The sequence below is a fragment of the Ranitomeya imitator genome, unplaced genomic scaffold (assembly GCF_032444005.1).
Source record: "Ranitomeya imitator isolate aRanImi1 unplaced genomic scaffold, aRanImi1.pri SCAFFOLD_257, whole genome shotgun sequence".
Lineage (NCBI taxonomy): Eukaryota > Metazoa > Chordata > Amphibia > Anura > Dendrobatidae > Ranitomeya > Ranitomeya imitator.
Window position 1 is genome coordinate 217,592 of NW_027193808.1, and position 16,904 is coordinate 234,495.

Here is a 16,904-nt window from a genome sequence, read left to right on the forward strand (position 1 = left end):
ACGATTCGCTTCCTTCTTCCCCACATCTTTAACATCCTTTAAGAAATAAATAAACATTTCACTAAAAGCCAATTTAATACAATCATTTACAGAGATAAAATCACGGTTAAAAAGTAAAATGTTTCTCGCTTTCCAGATTGCATTTTTGGCACAGTTTATTATACACCAGCATACTTTGAACTGGTGTGTAGTGGGGCAATTAAAAAGTCCATATAAAACATACTCATAGCTAAAATCTTTAAGACCACAAACCCATTTTAAAAGTATCCCCAATCTCCCCCAAAGTTCTTGTGCAAAACAGCAGTTCCAGAAAAGGTGCAAAACAGTCTCATCCTCTCGGCAAGAGTCTCTTGGGCACTTTGCCCGCGCCACCAGGCCTCTCCTGTGCTGGAAGTCTCTGGTTGGGAGGCACTGGTGGGCAGCCATCCATGCGATGTCTTTGTGAATGTTGGCCAAGAATTTCCCAAAAACGTTCCTCCACACACGCTTGGATCTACTCCAGGAGAAGTTGCTCACAGGGGACACTCCTTCTTCTCTTCTCAGATGAACCATCAATTTTTTTCTGTCCAGAAGGAGATCGGCATCCAAGTCCTTTAATTTATAAGTCCTTATCACCTTTTCTAAAACAATAAAATGCTTGGGCGGGCATAATAAAATGGGTGCTGATAAACATGGCCTGAACCATTTTTTAAAGATAAAACCGCAAGTATATTTTAAAAACAGACTAAAAGTAGAATTAGTGTTAAAAACTTTAAAACAAAAACAAAAGAAATTTACATATAAATACAAATGCAAGTCAGGGACATCTTTTCCTCCATTTTGTTGTTTCTTGTACATTTCCGTTCGCCTCAGCTTTTCCATTTTTGATCCCCAAATGAACATAAAAATACATCGAGTTAGTTTTTTTAGTATCAACTCAGAAGGAGGATATACCATGGCAACATAAAGCATCATAGGCAATAAAACAGATTTAATAATTAAAATTTTCCCTTCAATCGACAAGCATCTCAAATTCCAGAAGGAGAGCTTTTTCACCATTTTATGCTGTACCTCCTCCCAGCTCACGTGTCCATCATTTTTAGCATCAAATACTATACCCAAAATTTTTACCTCGTCGTGCCTCAATTTTACTGCTGGTAGGTCATTTGTATCCCAGGAACCCAAAATCAAACATTCAGTTTTATTAAAATTCATTTTAAAACCTGAAGCCTGACTAAAAAAATTGGTGCACATTACCACTCTCCGGAGTGAAGCAGGATCTGTACAGATGGCAGTAACATCATCCATGTAGGCAAATACTTTGACTTGGGCCCCTCCTCCACCCGGAATAGGAACCCCTCGGACCACTTTATCTCTCCGGATCATACACAGCAGGGGTTCCATAGCACAAATAAAAAGAATTGGGGATAATGGACACCCCTGCTTCACTCCGGATTCCAACGGGATAAAATCTGTTAAAAAACCATTGACAGAAATTTGAGAAAACACATTATTATATAAAATCATAATACGAGATAAAAACATGTCGGGGATCGCCATTTGTTTTAAAACTTTAAAAAGATACTCATGCGAGACCCTGTCAAACGCCTTTTCAAAGTCCAGCGCCAACAGGGCCAGGCTCTGACTTCTATCCCTAGAGTACCATATTGCATCTCTAATAACATTTAAAATCTCAGCAATATTCCTCCCTGGTACTCCACATACTTGTTCGGGTTGTATCAATTTATTAATCACAGTTTTAAAACGACAAGCAATAATTTTAGCTAAAACTTTATAGTCCATGTTGAGGAGGGTGATAGGCCTCCAATTCCTGAGGTCATCACGAGCGCCCTTTTTCTTATAAATTAAGGACACTATCCCCCTCCTCCATGACTTAGGCAGCTCTGAACACATAAAAACCTCTTTAAAAAGTGCTAAAAGATCCTCCTTTAAAACATCCCAAAAAGTCAAATAAAATTCAACAGGTAGACCATCTGCTCCTGGGGCTTTCCCTTTTGAAAAACTTTTAAAAACACTAAAAAGTTCTTCCATGCTAAGATCTTCTATTAAAAACCCCTGGTCTACAGAACTTAACTTAAAATCCAGGATATTAAGAGCATCTTGTAAAAAAACATTATTTACACTTTTTTTACTAAAAAGGTCTCTATAAAAATTAAAAGCCACCTTCTTCATACCTTCCACAGTTGTTTCTCCATCAAGACAGGTGATCGTCTCCTTTTTCTCCATCACTTTTTTAAAAAAGAAACGTGTACACTTCTCACCTTCTTCTAAATGTTTCACTTTGGAATTAAAAATTATTTCTTTACCTTTTTGATCAAGGCACAATTGTATTTCAGTTTTTAGGCTTGCAATATCATCTTCCACCTCTAGTCCTATCTCTTTAAATTTATGGAGAGTTTGCAGTCTCATATTTAAATTTACATAAATCTGCTTTTTCCGCCGCGCCTTCCTCTTTCCAGCCCTGATAAAAAAAAACCTTATTTTATCTTTGATCACTTCCCACCAGGATAGGATTTTAATATATGGAGGCCTTAACTGTCTCCATTCCTGGTAGGCATTACAGAAGTCTGACCTCACCTGAGGGTCTTCCAGCAAATGGACCCCCAGACGCCACAAACCTCTATTTATCCTCAGCTCTCCTTGATACTCTATCTTTACGCTTAACATTTTATGATCAGAGAATAAATTAGGCATTAAAACAAATTGTACAGGGCTAAAATCCTCAGATAAAAACATAAAATCGATCCTGGAAGCCACTCCCCGACCGGACCATGTAAATCCTGGGTCCGTCGGCGAAAGCGACCTCCAGGCATCGCATAACTTAAAATCAGTCTGCAAGCTATTTAGTAAAAAACACGACTTATCTAACTTACGGATTGGGTCACCCCCTCCTCGGCGCTCATTCACATTCAGGCAATTAAAGTCCCCAGCTACCAAGAGAGGAGATGACCCTACACAGAATACCGGTAGAATTTCAAACAAACGTATACGCTCCTGTTTATCTGGTGGAGCGTACACATTAATGACACGGAAATTAAAATTATTAAAACACAAATGCACTAGGATAGCTCTGCCGGGTACAATCTCAGTAACAGAGGAGATGATGATGTTATTACCTCGGCAGAGCAGACCCACACCAGCAGACTTGTTTTCGTTCGAGCCCGACCATACAGAGGGCCCTAGTTTCCAGTCCTTTTTTATCTCGTTATACCGGATTCCATGCTGCAGACCACACTCCTGTAAAAAACATATATCAAAGTCTAATGTTTCAAAAAAATCAAAAAGAGCAGCCCTGCGGACAGGGCTCTTTAGAGATTTCACATTAAGTGAGAGACACCTCATGGATGGCATTTATGTCATGAGGGAGGAGAGATATCCTCAATGACTTCCATAAACTCCTCAATCACATCTGGCAGTGTGGAAAAAGAGTCAATGTTCTGGGGATCCGAGGAACCCGGTAATGGATACCCAGAAGAGTCCGTGTTCAGCCACATGTCTCCGCTGGGAAAACACACATCCGGAGACTCTGGATTGGCCTCCAGAAGAGTATCCCCTCGCAGCTTCTTTCCAGAAGGCTCAGGCAGCTCACTCGTACAGTCGTCCTCTGTGATAGCTACATGGCCTCTTACTTCCTGGGGGGCCTCCGGATCTGGCACAATGACCTCATCCACACCATCACCTGTAGGAGAAAAAACTGCGGTCTGCTGGCTCGAGTCCCTGGGAATGACTGGGGTCTTCGCCACAGTGCCCCCCACCGCCAACATAGTGGGGGCGCTCTGCTCCAACACACCAGCCTCATTCGAGACCTTCGACACAAGGGTTACCCCCCCAACGGGAGAGTCCCCCTGCTCCAGTCTCTGGGTGGTCCGCCCTCCGCCCTTTTTCCGGGACTTCGACACAGGAGGGCCTCCCTGAGGGCCACCACACTCCTGCTCCGTCCCCACCTTCTCCTCTGCGCCCTTGGCCTTCTCAGCCGCCTCCCCTGCTGTAGGAACAGTGGGACTTGGCTCAGGCCTTACTCCGGTCTCCGGGATACTCAGCTCAGCATGGACCGGGACAATAGCTGGTTCCTGCCTTGGCACGGGTCTCTCAGCCGCCTCTGCATACGTACGGACTTTAGTCCTATGTGGGCATCCTCGGAACATATGTCCAACCTCCCCGCATAGGTTACAAGCCTTCTTTTGAGGGCAATCCTTCATGAAGTGTCCGAATTGACCACAATTGCTGCAGCGGAATGCCCTTCTTTCCACACAATTCCCTTGGGTATGCCCCATCTTGCCACAGTTCCTGCAATACATAGGCATACCTGTGTAGAATAAGTAGCCACGGCTCTTCCCAATGGTGATGGTAGAGGGGGGATGTTCTGTTCCTCCAAAGCCCTCCGGATTTTTCTTCAGCCGCACCAGGAATTTCCGCTTGCCACACCAGAAACCAACGGCGTTTTTAACATTCCCTTGAAAGGTTACTTCATCGCAATAGCGACGCAAACAGGTTAAAATGTCCAGTACTTCCACAAAAGGATTTGGAAAGAAAACAATCATTTGTACCTCCTCTTGGACGAAAAGCAGGGAGAAGACCAGGCCCTCCAGTTCATCAGCAAAGATGTTGTCATTCACCTTTTGGACCAACTGCTGACAACAACCATGGCTCCTAAAGGTAATAGTATAAGTACCTTTCTGCTCATTGTCCTGAAAACAGAAGATGTCCTCTCTGCCGAACTCCAGGATCCCAAGAAGGACGGTGTTGCAAACGTAGCGGATTTCTTTCTCCTTCCGGAATCTCTCCAAGACCTCGATACGGACCGTGTTCCTCATCCGGGGTTCACCCGATGCAAAGGTAAGTGCAGCCGGCATCCTTCCGAGAAAGAACTCCAGCTGTAAACACAAAAAAAGGCTAGCGCCCTTTTAAGGCGATCGCAACTCGTTGCTCCGGACTAATCCTCTCTCCCTATAGCAGCAGGGGGGTGAAGCCCCTCCGAAGAGGAGCGATCCCCCCAGGCCGAGAGAGAGGGTACCGAAAGCACCCGACCTGACTACAATCTCACAGTTAAACTGATCGATCGCAGCCAAAAGGCCGAGAAGCGATGGCCTGAAATGGTTGGCCATTTCAGACGCACCCAGGCCTACAACCGACACCCATTGTGGAGACCGAGCCAAAGATTGCCGCAAGGAAGACATTTTCAGAAACTCTGGATGCATTCTCAATGACAGTTCGGGTGTGCTTGGGTTTTGGTCGGTTGTTTGGCTGTGTGTGTCTGTGTGTGCTCGTTGAAGCTGCGCCCAACGCGTTTTGAATCTGCATAACTCTGCCCACTTTGACACACCCACCATCCCCATTGTGACTGCAGGTGAAGGTTCCGTGCTAAGATTCTATCGACTGCAGGCAGCGCACCTGGTTGGTCAAAAGCATTAGAATACTCCTCACACAGGTGTATCTACAAGACACAAGACTAGCAGATTCGAGATCAGCACAGACACCAGTTTTCCTTTTTTTCAAATACCTATCATACACCGCATTTCAAAGTCGGTGGTCCACAAGAGGTAAACAATGTCTTCCAAAAGAATTCATGATCGGTGGTCACAAATGTGGTATGTATGGCAGAACTACTCATTGGATGCTTCAATTTAAATACCAAGTGCTGACAGCAGGCAGGGGCCTAATTCTGTAGATGGCACAGTATATTTGCTACACTGTAAGAAAGGCCTAATTCAGGCCTACATCTTAACACACCTGTGGCAGCAACCAGGAAAGACTGAAAATTGATTGCCTGATTGATTGATTGATTGCCTATTGAATGCAATGCAATGCTTGACATACATACATACATACATACATACATACATACATACAGAGGTGAAAGCAAGGCACACAAAATGTTGCAATTAGGCAAGTGAAATCGAGCAGCATGCTACATTTGGCAGCCAGCGGCATGTGAAATGTGCTTCCTTAACAACCCTGAAATAAATTCCCATCTAGGGTTCCAAGACAACTTGCTGTGCTGACTAATTTCCATTCAATCTGTTTTTAGAAACCGGATCAGAGAAGGAGTGCACTGTTCCCGGAGAGACTGCAATAGCGGGTCAATGCGGGTCTCCTCCTCCTCTCACCTTCCCCTTACTGTTGGGGTTCCTCAAGGATCAGTCCTAGGCCCCCTCCTCTTCTCTTTGTATACTGCCCCTATTGGACAAACAATCAGTAGATTTGGCTTCCAGTACCATCTCTATGCTGACGACACCCAACTATACACTTCTTCTCCTGATCTCACGCCTGCCTTATTAGAAAACACCAGTGATTGTCTTACCGCTGTCTCTAGCATCATGTCCTCCCTCTATCTGAAACTAAACCTGTCAAAAACTGAACTCCTCGTGTTCTCTCCCTCTACTAACCTACCTTTGCCTGACATTGCCATCTCCGTTTGCGGTTCCACCATTACTCCAAAGCAACATGCCCGCTGCCTTGGGGTCATCCTTGATTCTGACCTTTCATTCACCCCCCACATCCGATCACTGGCTCGCTCTTCTTACCTGCATCTCAAAAACATTTCTAGAATTCGCCCTTTTCTTACTTTCGACTCTGCAAAAACTCTTACTGTTTCACTTATTCATTCTCGTCTGGACTATTGTAACTCTCTACTAATCGGCCTTCCTCTTACCAAACTCTCCCCGCTCCAATCTGTCCTGAATGCTGCTGCCAGGATCATATTCCTCACCAACCGTTACACCGATGCCTCTACCTTGTGCCAGTCATTACACTGGTTACCCATCCACTCAAGAATCCAGTACAAAACTACTACCCTCATCCACAAAGCACTCCATGGCTCAGCACCACCCTACATCTCCTCTCTGGTCTCAGTCTACCACCCTACCCGTGCCCTCCGCTCCGCTGATGACCTCAGGTTAGCATCCTCAATAATCAGAACCTCCCATTCCCGTCTCCAAGACTTTACACGTGCTGCGCCGATTCTTTGGAATGCACTACCTAGGATAATACGATTAATCCCCAATCCCCACAGTTTTAAGCGTGCCCTAAAAACTCATTTGTTCAGACTGGCCTACCGCCTCAATGCATTAACCTAACGATCCCTGTGTGGCCTATACTAAAAAAAAAAAAAAAAAAAAATTAATTAACTGGTTCATGCAGCTTTACATGAACACCCAAGCCTTACACTATGGCTGGTCCGAATAACTATAGCAATTGTTACCATCCACCTCTCGTGTCTCCCCTTTTCCTCATAGTTTGTAAGCTTACGAGCAGGGCCCTCACTCCTCTTGGTATCTGTTTTGAACTGTATTTCTGTTATGCTGTAATGTCTATTGTATGTACAAGTCCCCTCTATAATTTGTAAAGCGCTGCGGAATATGTTGGCGCTATATAAATAAAATTATTATTATTATTATTATTATTAATGCATGGAGTGGACAGAGCAAGCTCCATTTCCAGCTCCCTGTTCCAAAAAGCCATTTAATATATGGTCCCCACATGGGGGACGTATCAGATATTAAACTGATAAGAACAGATACTACACTTGATCTTAGCCATAGGAGGCCGAGAAGCGATGGCCTGAAATGGTTGGCCATTTCAGACGCACCCAGGCCTACAACCGACACCCATTGTGGAGACCGAGCCAAAGATTGCCGCAAGGAAGACATTTTCAGAAACTCTGGATGCATTCTCAATGACAGTTCGGGTGTGCTTGGGTTTTGGTCGGTTGTTTGGCTGTGTGTGTCTGTGTGTGCTCGTTGAAGCTGCGCCCAACGCGTTTTGAATCTGCATAACTCTGCCCACTTTGACACACCCACCATCCCCATTGTGACTGCAGGTGAAGGTTCCGTGCTAAGATTCTATCGACTGCAGGCAGCGCACCTGGTTGGTCAAAAGCATTAGAATACTCCTCACACAGGTGTATCTACAAGACACAAGACTAGCAGATTCGAGATCAGCACAGACACCAGTTTTCCTTTTTTTCAAATACCTATCATACACCGCATTTCAAAGTCGGTGGTCCACAAGAGGTAAACAATGTCTTCCAAAAGAATTCATGATCGGTGGTCACAAATGTGGTATGTATGGCAGAACTACTCATTGGATGCTTCAATTTAAATACCAAGTGCTGACAGCAGGCAGGGGCCTAATTCTGTAGATGGCACAGTATATTTGCTACACTGTAAGAAAGGCCTAATTCAGGCCTACATCTTAACACACCTGTGGCAGCAACCAGGAAAGACTGAAAATTGATTGCCTGATTGATTGATTGATTGCCTATTGAATGCAATGCAATGCTTGACATACATACATACATACATACATACATACATACATACATACATACAGAGGTGAAAGCAAGGCACACAAAATGTTGCAATTAGGCAAGTGAAATCGAGCAGCATGCTACATTTGGCAGCCAGCGGCATGTGAAATGTGCTTCCTTAACAACCCTGAAATAAATTCCCATCTAGGGTTCCAAGACAACTTGCTGTGCTGACTAATTTCCATTCAATCTGTTTTTAGAAACCGGATCAGAGAAGGAGTGCACTGTTCCCGGAGAGACTGCAATAGCGGGTCAATGCATGGAGTGGACAGAGCAAGCTCCATTTCCAGCTCCCTGTTCCAAAAAGCCATTTAATATATGGTCCCCACATGGGGGACGTATCAGATATTAAACTGATAAGAACAGATAAGGTTTCAACAAAATTTTATTTAGTCATAAGACATAGAACAACAAGAAAAATGAAACCTTTTGTGCAAAAAGAAACATAAACAATTACAATAATAAAATACAACAACATGAAACAACTTAATATAAAACAGTATTCCACATATAAAAACACCATCTACGATTCGCTTCCTTCTTCCCCACATCTTTAACATCCTTTAAGAAATAAATAAACATTTCACTAAAAGCCAATTTAATACAATCATTTACAGAGATAAAATCACGGTTAAAAAGTAAAATGTTTCTCGCTTTCCAGATTGCATTTTTGGCACAGTTTATTATACACCAGCATACTTTGAACTGGTGTGTAGTGGGGCAATTAAAAAGTCCATATAAAACATACTCATAGCTAAAATCTTTAAGACCACAAACCCATTTTAAAAGTATCCCCAATCTCCCCCAAAGTTCTTGTGCAAAACAGCAGTTCCAGAAAAGGTGCAAAACAGTCTCATCTTCTCGGCAAGAGTCTCTTGGGCACTTTGCCCGCGCCACCAGGCCTCTCCTGTGCTGGAAGTCTCTGGTTGGGAGGCACTGGTGGGCAGCCATCCATGCGATGTCTTTGTGAATGTTGGCCAAGAATTTCCCAAAAACGTTCCTCCACACACGCTTGGATCTACTCCAGGAGAAGTTGCTCACAGGGGACACTCCTTCTTCTCTTCTCAGATGAACCATCAATTTTTTTCTGTCCAGAAGGAGATCGGCATCCAAGTCCTTTAATTTATGAGTCCTTATCACCTTTTCTAAAACAATAAAATGCTTGGGCGGGCATAATAAAATGGGTGCTGATAAACATGGCCTGAACCATTTTTTAAAGATAAAACCGCAAGTATATTTTAAAAACAGACTAAAAGTAGAATTAGTGTTAAAAACTTTAAAACAAAAACAAAAGAAATTTACATATAAATACAAATGCAAGTCAGGGACATCTTTTCCTCCATTTTGTTGTTTCTTGTACATTTCCGTTCGCCTCAGCTTTTCCATTTTTGATCCCCAAATGAACATAAAAATACATCGAGTTAGTTTTTTTAGTATCAACTCAGAAGGAGGATATACCATGGCAACATAAAGCATCATAGGCAATAAAACAGATTTAATAATTAAAATTTTCCCTTCAATCGACAAGCATCTCAAATTCCAGAAGGAGAGCTTTTTCACCATTTTATGCTGTACCTCCTCCCAGCTCACGTGTCCATCATTTTTAGCATCAAATACTATACCCAAAATTTTTACCTCGTCGTGCCTCAATTTTACTGCTGGTAGGTCATTTGTATCCCAGGAACCCAAAATCAAACATTCAGTTTTATTAAAATTCATTTTAAAACCTGAAGCCTGACTAAAAAAATTGGTGCACATTACCACTCTCCGGAGTGAAGCAGGATCTGTACAGATGGCAGTAACATCATCCATGTAGGCAAATACTTTGACTTGGGCCCCTCCTCCACCCGGAATAGGAACCCCTCGGACCACTTTATCTCTCCGGATCATACACAGCAGGGGTTCCATAGCACAAATAAAAAGAATTGGGGATAATGGACACCCCTGCTTCACTCCGGATTCCAACGGGATAAAATCTGTTAAAAAACCATTGACAGAAATTTGAGAAAACACATTATTATATAAAATCATAATACGAGATAAAAACATGTCGGGGATCGCCATTTGTTTTAAAACTTTAAAAAGATACTCATGCGAGACCCTGTCAAACGCCTTTTCAAAGTCCAGCGCCAACAGGGCCAGGCTCTGACTTCTATCCCTAGAGTACCATATTGCATCTCTAATAACATTTAAAATCTCAGCAATATTCCTCCCTGGTACTCCACATACTTGTTCGGGTTGTATCAATTTATTAATCACAGTTTTAAAACGACAAGCAATAATTTTAGCTAAAACTTTATAGTCCATGTTGAGGAGGGTGATAGGCCTCCAATTCCTGAGGTCATCACGAGCGCCCTTTTTCTTATAAATTAAGGACACTATCCCCCTCCTCCATGACTTAGGCAGCTCTGAACACATAAAAACCTCTTTAAAAAGTGCTAAAAGATCCTCCTTTAAAACATCCCAAAAAGTCAAATAAAATTCAACAGGTAGACCATCTGCTCCTGGGGCTTTCCCTTTTGAAAAACTTTTAAAAACACTAAAAAGTTCTTCCATGCTAAGATCTTCTATTAAAAACCCCTGGTCTACAGAACTTAACTTAAAATCCAGGATATTAAGAGCATCTTGTAAAAAAACATTATTTACACTTTTTTTACTAAAAAGGTCTCTATAAAAATTAAAAGCCACCTTCTTCATACCTTCCACAGTTGTTTCTCCATCAAGACAGGTGATCGTCTCCTTTTTCTCCATCACTTTTTTAAAAAAGAAACGTGTACACTTCTCACCTTCTTCTAAATGTTTCACTTTGGAATTAAAAATTATTTCTTTACCTTTTTGATCAAGGCACAATTGTATTTCAGTTTTTAGGCTTGCAATATCATCTTCCACCTCTAGTCCTATCTCTTTAAATTTATGGAGAGTTTGCAGTCTCATATTTAAATTTACATAAATCTGCTTTTTCCGCCGCGCCTTCCTCTTTCCAGCCCTGATAAAAAAAAACCTTATTTTATCTTTGATCACTTCCCACCAGGATAGGATTTTAATATATGGAGGCCTTAACTGTCTCCATTCCTGGTAGGCATTACAGAAGTCTGACCTCACCTGAGGGTCTTCCAGCAAATGGACCCCCAGACGCCACAAACCTCTATTTATCCTCAGCTCTCCTTGATATTCTATCTTTACGCTTAACATTTTATGATCAGAGAATAAATTAGGCATTAAAACAAATTGTACAGGGCTAAAATCCTCAGATAAAAACATAAAATCGATCCTGGAAGCCACTCCCCGACCGGACCATGTAAATCCTGGGTCCGTCGGCGAAAGCGACCTCCAGGCATCGCATAACTTAAAATCAGTCTGCAAGCTATTTAGTAAAAAACACGACTTATCTAACTTACGGATTGGGTCACCCCCTCCTCGGCGCTCATTCACATTCAGGCAATTAAAGTCCCCAGCTACCAAGAGAGGAGATGACCCTACACAGAATACCGGTAGAATTTCAAACAAACGTATACGCTCCTGTTTATCTGGTGGAGCGTACACATTAATGACACGGAAATTAAAATTATTAAAACACAAATGCACTAGGATAGCTCTGCCGGGTACAATCTCAGTAACAGAGGAGATGATGATGTTATTACCTCGGCAGAGCAGACCCACACCAGCAGACTTGTTTTCGTTCGAGCCCGACCATACAGAGGGCCCTAGTTTCCAGTCCTTTTTTATCTCGTTATACCGGATTCCATGCTGCAGACCACACTCCTGTAAAAAACATATATCAAAGTCTAATGTTTCAAAAAAATCAAAAAGAGCAGCCCTGCGGACAGGGCTCTTTAGAGATCTCACATTAAGTGAGAGACACCTCATGGATGGCATTTATGTCATGAGGGAGGAGAGATATCCTCAATGACTTCCATAAACTCCTCAATCACATCTGGCAGTGTGGAAAAAGAGTCAATGTTCTGGGGATCCGAGGAACCCGGTAATGGATACCCAGAAGAGTCCGTGTTCAGCCACATGTCTCCGCTGGGAAAACACACATCCGGAGACTCTGGATTGGCCTCCAGAAGAGTATCCCCTCGCAGCTTCTTTCCAGAAGGCTCAGGCAGCTCACTCGTACAGTCGTCCTCTGTGATAGCTACATGGCCTCTTACTTCCTGGGGGGCCTCCGGATCTGGCACAATGACCTCATCCACACCATCACCTGTAGGAGAAAAAACTGCGGTCTGCTGGCTCGAGTCCCTGGGAATGACTGGGGTCTTCGCCACAGTGCCCCCCACCGCCAACATAGTGGGGGCGCTCTGCTCCAACACACCAGCCTCATTCGAGACCTTCGACACAAGGGTTACCCCCCCAACGGGAGAGTCCCCCTGCTCCAGTCTCTGGGTGGTCCGCCCTCCGCCCTTTTTCCGGGACTTCGACACAGGAGGGCCTCCCTGAGGGCCACCACACTCCTGCTCCGTCCCCACCTTCTCCTCTGCGCCCTTGGCCTTCTCAGCCGCCTCCCCTGCTGTAGGAACAGTGGGACTTGGCTCAGGCCTTACTCCGGTCTCCGGGATACTCAGCTCAGCATGGACCGGGACAATAGCTGGTTCCTGCCTTGGCACGGGTCTCTCAGCCGCCTCTGCATACGTACGGACTTTAGTCCTATGTGGGCATCCTCGGAACATATGTCCAACCTCCCCGCATAGGTTACAAGCCTTCTTTTGAGGGCAATCCTTCATGAAGTGTCCGAATTGACCACAATTGCTGCAGCGGAATGCCCTTCTTTCCACACAATTCCCTTGGGTATGCCCCATCTTGCCACAGTTCCTGCAATACATAGGCATACCTGTGTAGAATAAGTAGCCACGGCTCTTCCCAATGGTGATGGTAGAGGGGGGATGTTCTGTTCCTCCAAAGCCCTCCGGATTTTTCTTCAGCCGCACCAGGAATTTCCGCTTGCCACACCAGAAACCAACGGCGTTTTTAACATTCCCTTGAAAGGTTACTTCATCGCAATAGCGACGCAAACAGGTTAAAATGTCCAGTACTTCCACAAAAGGATTTGGAAAGAAAACAATCATTTGTACCTCCTCTTGGACGAAAAGCAGGGAGAAGACCAGGCCCTCCAGTTCATCAGCAAAGATGTTGTCATTCACCTTTTGGACCAACTGCTGACAACAACCATGGCTCCTAAAGGTAATAGTATAAGTACCTTTCTGCTCATTGTCCTGAAAACAGAAGATGTCCTCTCTGCCGAACTCCAGGATCCCAAGAAGGACGGTGTTGCAAACGTAGCGGATTTCTTTCTCCTTCCGGAATCTCTCCAAGACCTCGATACGGACCGTGTTCCTCATCCGGGGTTCACCCGATGCAAAGGTAAGTGCAGCCGGCATCCTTCCGAGAAAGAACTCCAGCTGTAAACACAAAAAAAGGCTAGCGCCCTTTTAAGGCGATCGCAACTCGTTGCTCCGGACTAATCCTCTCTCCCTATAGCAGCAGGGGGGTGAAGCCCCTCCGAAGAGGAGCGATCCCCCCAGGCCGAGAGAGAGGGTACCGAAAGCACCCGACCTGACTACAATCTCACAGTTAAACTGATCGATCGCAGCCAAAAGGCCGAGAAGCGATGGCCTGAAATGGTTGGCCATTTCAGACGCACCCAGGCCTACAACCGACACCCATTGTGGAGACCGAGCCAAAGATTGCCGCAAGGAAGACATTTTCAGAAACTCTGGATGCATTCTCAATGACAGTTCGGGTGTGCTTGGGTTTTGGTCGGTTGTTTGGCTGTGTGTGTCTGTGTGTGCTCGTTGAAGCTGCGCCCAACGCGTTTTGAATCTGCATAACTCTGCCCACTTTGACACACCCACCATCCCCATTGTGACTGCAGGTGAAGGTTCCGTGCTAAGATTCTATCGACTGCAGGCAGCGCACCTGGTTGGTCAAAAGCATTAGAATACTCCTCACACAGGTGTATCTACAAGACACAAGACTAGCAGATTCGAGATCAGCACAGACACCAGTTTTCCTTTTTTTCAAATACCTATCATACACCGCATTTCAAAGTCGGTGGTCCACAAGAGGTAAACAATGTCTTCCAAAAGAATTCATGATCGGTGGTCACAAATGTGGTATGTATGGCAGAACTACTCATTGGATGCTTCAATTTAAATACCAAGTGCTGACAGCAGGCAGGGGCCTAATTCTGTAGATGGCACAGTATATTTGCTACACTGTAAGAAAGGCCTAATTCAGGCCTACATCTTAACACACCTGTGGCAGCAACCAGGAAAGACTGAAAATTGATTGCCTGATTGATTGATTGATTGCCTATTGAATGCAATGCAATGCTTGACATACATACATACATACATACATACATACATACATACATACATACATACAGAGGTGAAAGCAAGGCACACAAAATGTTGCAATTAGGCAAGTGAAATCGAGCAGCATGCTACATTTGGCAGCCAGCGGCATGTGAAATGTGCTTCCTTAACAACCCTGAAATAAATTCCCATCTAGGGTTCCAAGACAACTTGCTGTGCTGACTAATTTCCATTCAATCTGTTTTTAGAAACCGGATCAGAGAAGGAGTGCACTGTTCCCGGAGAGACTGCAATAGCGGGTCAATGCATGGAGTGGACAGAGCAAGCTCCATTTCCAGCTCCCTGTTCCAAAAAGCCATTTAATATATGGTCCCCACATGGGGGACGTATCAGATATTAAACTGATAAGAACAGATAAGGTTTCAACAAAATTTTATTTAGTCATAAGACATAGAACAACAAGAAAAAATGAAACCTTTTGTGCAAAAGAAACATAAACAATTACAATAATAAAATACAACAACATGAAACAACTTAATATAAAACAGTATTCCACATATAAAAACACCATCTACGATTCGCTTCCTTCTTCCCCACATCTTTAACATCCTTTAAGAAATAAATAAACATTTCACTAAAAGCCAATTTAATACAATCATTTACAGAGATAAAATCACGGTTAAAAAGTAAAATGTTTCTCGCTTTCCAGATTGCATTTTTGGCACAGTTTATTATACACCAGCATACTTTGAACTGGTGTGTAGTGGGGCAATTAAAAAGTCCATATAAAACATACTCATAGCTAAAATCTTTAAGACCACAAACCCATTTTAAAAGTATCCCCAATCTCCCCCAAAGTTCTTGTGCAAAACAGCAGTTCCAGAAAAGGTGCAAAACAGTCTCATCCTCTCGGCAAGAGTCTCTTGGGCACTTTGCCCGCGCCACCAGGCCTCTCCTGTGCTGGAAGTCTCTGGTTGGGAGGCACTGGTGGGCAGCCATCCATGCGATGTCTTTGTGAATGTTGGCCAAGAATTTCCCAAAAACGTTCCTCCACACACGCTTGGATCTACTCCAGGAGAAGTTGCTCACAGGGGACACTCCTTCTTCTCTTCTCAGATGAACCATCAATTTTTTTCTGTCCAGAAGGAGATCGGCATCCAAGTCCTTTAATTTATAAGTCCTTATCACCTTTTCTAAAACAATAAAATGCTTGGGCGGGCATAATAAAATGGGTGCTGATAAACATGGCCTGAACCATTTTTTAAAGATAAAACCGCAAGTATATTTTAAAAACAGACTAAAAGTAGAATTAGTGTTAAAAACTTTAAAACAAAAACAAAAGAAATTTACATATAAATACAAATGCAAGTCAGGGACATCTTTTCCTCCATTTTGTTGTTTCTTGTACATTTCCGTTCGCCTCAGCTTTTCCATTTTTGATCCCCAAATGAACATAAAAATACATCGAGTTAGTTTTTTTAGTATCAACTCAGAAGGAGGATATACCATGGCAACATAAAGCATCATAGGCAATAAAACAGATTTAATAATTAAAATTTTCCCTTCAATCGACAAGCATCTCAAATTCCAGAAGGAGAGCTTTTTCACCATTTTATGCTGTACCTCCTCCCAGCTCACGTGTCCATCATTTTTAGCATCAAATACTATACCCAAAATTTTTACCTCGTCGTGCCTCAATTTTACTGCTGGTAGGTCATTTGTATCCCAGGAACCCAAAATCAAACATTCAGTTTTATTAAAATTCATTTTAAAACCTGAAGCCTGACTAAAAAAATTGGTGCACATTACCACTCTCCGGAGTGAAGCAGGATCTGTACAGATGGCAGTAACATCATCCATGTAGGCAAATACTTTGACTTGGGCCCCTCCTCCACCCGGAATAGGAACCCCTCGGACCACTTTATCTCTCCGGATCATACACAGCAGGGGTTCCATAGCACAAATAAAAAGAATTGGGGATAATGGACACCCCTGCTTCACTCCGGATTCCAACGGGATAAAATCTGTTAAAAAACCATTGACAGAAATTTGAGAAAACACATTATTATATAAAATCATAATACGAGATAAAAACATGTCGGGGATCGCCATTTGTTTTAAAACTTTAAAAAGATACTCATGCGAGACCCTGTCAAACGCCTTTTCAAAGTCCAGCGCCAACAGGGCCAGGCTCTGACTTCTATCCCTAGAGTACCATATTGCATCTCTAATAACATTTAAAATCTCAGCAATATTCCTCCCTGGTACTCCACATACTT

At 43.4% G+C, this 16,904-nt stretch overlaps 1 non-coding gene and 2 pseudogenes across 1 annotated transcript; all 3 read right to left on the reverse strand.

Moving 5' to 3' along the window:
- Positions 1–7,357: 7,357 nt before the first annotated feature.
- Positions 7,358–7,557, reverse strand: LOC138654354 (U2 spliceosomal RNA). Its single transcript, XR_011316229.1, has one exon. It is a non-coding gene; the product is annotated as a U2 spliceosomal RNA (small nuclear RNA).
- A 965-nt stretch (positions 7,558–8,522) lies between these two features.
- Positions 8,523–8,723, reverse strand: LOC138654288 (U2 spliceosomal RNA; annotated as a pseudogene).
- A 6,164-nt stretch (positions 8,724–14,887) lies between these two features.
- On the reverse strand, positions 14,888–15,088 carry LOC138654289 (U2 spliceosomal RNA; annotated as a pseudogene).
- Between the last annotated feature and the right edge of the window lie 1,816 nt (positions 15,089–16,904).